Source organism: Piliocolobus tephrosceles, chromosome 3 (genome assembly GCF_002776525.5).
Source record: "Piliocolobus tephrosceles isolate RC106 chromosome 3, ASM277652v3, whole genome shotgun sequence".
In the NCBI taxonomy this organism is placed as follows: Eukaryota; Metazoa; Chordata; class Mammalia; order Primates; family Cercopithecidae; genus Piliocolobus; species Piliocolobus tephrosceles.
In genome coordinates this window covers 93,308,653-93,311,069 of record NC_045436.1, presented here as the reverse complement: position 1 = coordinate 93,311,069, position 2,417 = coordinate 93,308,653, and the positions used below count along the sequence as shown (strand labels likewise).

Below are 2,417 nucleotides of genomic sequence, written 5' to 3'. Positions count from 1 at the left end.
GTTCTTTGATGAGTTGAGCCCTTGTCATAATGAAATAACATTTTAAAATCCACCCTAATATTTTTTGTTCTGAAATCTACATAGTCTTGTATTAATATAAGAAATCTTATTTTTATTTTTTATTTTTATTAACTTTTAAATATTATTAGCATCTTTTTTTCATTATTTTACTCTATTTGTATCTTTATAAAGGAAATTTTTTATAGATAGCTTATTGTTGGGTTGCTTTTTTATACAATCTCTGCCTTTTGGTTGGAGGTGGTTAAGCCATTTACATTTAATGTAATCATCGACATGACTGAGTTTAAATGGACAATTTTGCTATTAGTTTTCTACTTGTTTCTTTTGTTTTTGTTCCCTTCTTTTTCCTGATGTCTTTTGGATTATTATTTTTTAAGCATCCATCATATCTTCTTAGTGGGTTTATTCACTATAACTTTTTATTTTGTTTTTTAAGTAGTTACTTTAGCACTTATAATATTTATCTTTAGCAGTTACTTTAGAATTTATAGTATATATCTTTATAGTATATAGTATATATCTATGGTATGTATCTTTAGATACATATCTATATCTTAGATTTATAGTATTTATCTTTAGCTTATCATAGTCTACCTCCTAGTAATATTATACCACTTCAGGTACAGTAAACTTTCTTTCACCACTGCCTCCAATGCTACCACCCATCAACCTTTGTCCTATTGCCGTTATGCATTTTATTTCAACAACCCCTATGAATTCCATTATATACTATTATGAAACAATCTATTTTAAACAGCCAATTATTTTTTAAAGAGTCTCAAAATAAGAAAAAGTGTATTTCATTTTTACTCTCTTATTTACCATTTCTAGTGTTCTTTTTTTCCCCCCCAGGGGACAGTGCAAACAAAATCCCCTACTACCACAAATTATGCAGTTGAGTTTCCCACATTTGGCAAAATCACAGGGGTCAGCACATCCAGAGTGCAATGGATAAGACTTGCCCTGGGAAAACTATCTTCGTGATCATGGTATCTCCCCTGCCAAGTAAGTATAGTATTCTTCAATTCTTTGCTGATTGAATGTCATCTGGCATGGATTATTTCCGAATCTGCTGCCATTTTTTCTTTATTCTTGTATATATAATGTATTTTTCCCACCACTTTGGATACTTTTAATGTTTTTTTCTTTATCCTTTTTTTTGTTTTGTTTTGTGTTTTTTTTGGTTTTGGTTTTTTCTTCTTTTTGAGACAGGGTCCTGCTATGTTGCCCAGGCTAGAGTGAGTGGCTATGCACAGGGGTGATTCCATTACTGACAAGAACAGAGGTTTGATCTTCTCCATTTTTGACCTGGGCTGGTCCACTCCTCCTTAGGCAACCTGGTGGTCCCCTGCTCCTGGGAGGTCACCATACTAATACTGAAGTTAGTGTGAACACTTGATTGGCATAGTACACTACAGTCCAGAACTCCTGGGAACAAGCAATCTTCCCGCCTCAAACTCCTGAGTACCTGGGACTACAGGTACAAGCCCTCATGCCTGGCTTGGTTCTTAATAACTTGATTATGATGCATCTTCATATATTTCTGTTTCTTGTGCTTGGAGTTCATGAGTTTCTGAATTTGTGGGTTATACTTCTCAACAAATTTGAAAAAAATTTGGCAATAATATCTTCAAATAATTTTAAACTTTCTCCTTTTTATGCCTCGTATAGGGATTCTCATTACATGTTTAGTAGGCCATTTAAATTGCTCACAGCACACTGATGTACTGCTCAATACCTATTCAGTTTTTTCTCTGGGCTTTATTTTGTGTAGTTTCAATAAGTTCATTTATCATTTTTTCTGTAGTATCTAATGTGCTATTAATCCCATCCAGTGTATTTTCACTCCAGACTTTGTAGTTTTCATATCTAAAACTGTTTCCAAAGTAAAAAGTTTTTTTAAAAAGTTATTGTCAGAGAGGAGCTATGATATTTTTTTATATCAATTGATAATCTTTTTCTCTTTTTTTTTTGAGACAGGGTCTCACTCCTTCATTCAGGCTGGAGTGCAGTGGTACAAACATACCTCACTGCAGTCTTGACCTCCTGAGCTCAGGCCATCCTCCCACCTCAGCCTCCCAAGTAGCTGGAACTATAGGCACATGCCACCATACTGATTAATTTTTTTTGGAGCGATACAGTCTTACTTTGTTGCCCAGGCTGCAATAGACAATCTTTATCATTCATAAAGATACAGATCCCTGTTCTAGTTATATGTTTATGTATGTAGTTATCAGTGAATGCCATGATTAGTGAGATGGTATACCTGAAATCCACATTTCATAGCATAGCTACTAAAAATTGAAGTCAAGTGACAGATCAAGGTAATATCTGACAGTTAAAAGCCTTTATCAGAAAAAATGCTCAATGATGTGGCAGTACAGTTTATAAATATT

General features: G+C 33.7%; 1 non-coding gene across 1 annotated transcript; it reads right to left on the bottom strand.

Annotated features, from left to right (window-relative positions):
• Nucleotides 1–870: 870 nt before the first annotated feature.
• On the bottom strand, nt 871–1,034 carry LOC111547941. The gene has a single exon (XR_002733271.1). It is a non-coding gene; the product is annotated as a U1 spliceosomal RNA (small nuclear RNA).
• Between the last annotated feature and the right edge of the window lie 1,383 nt (nt 1,035–2,417).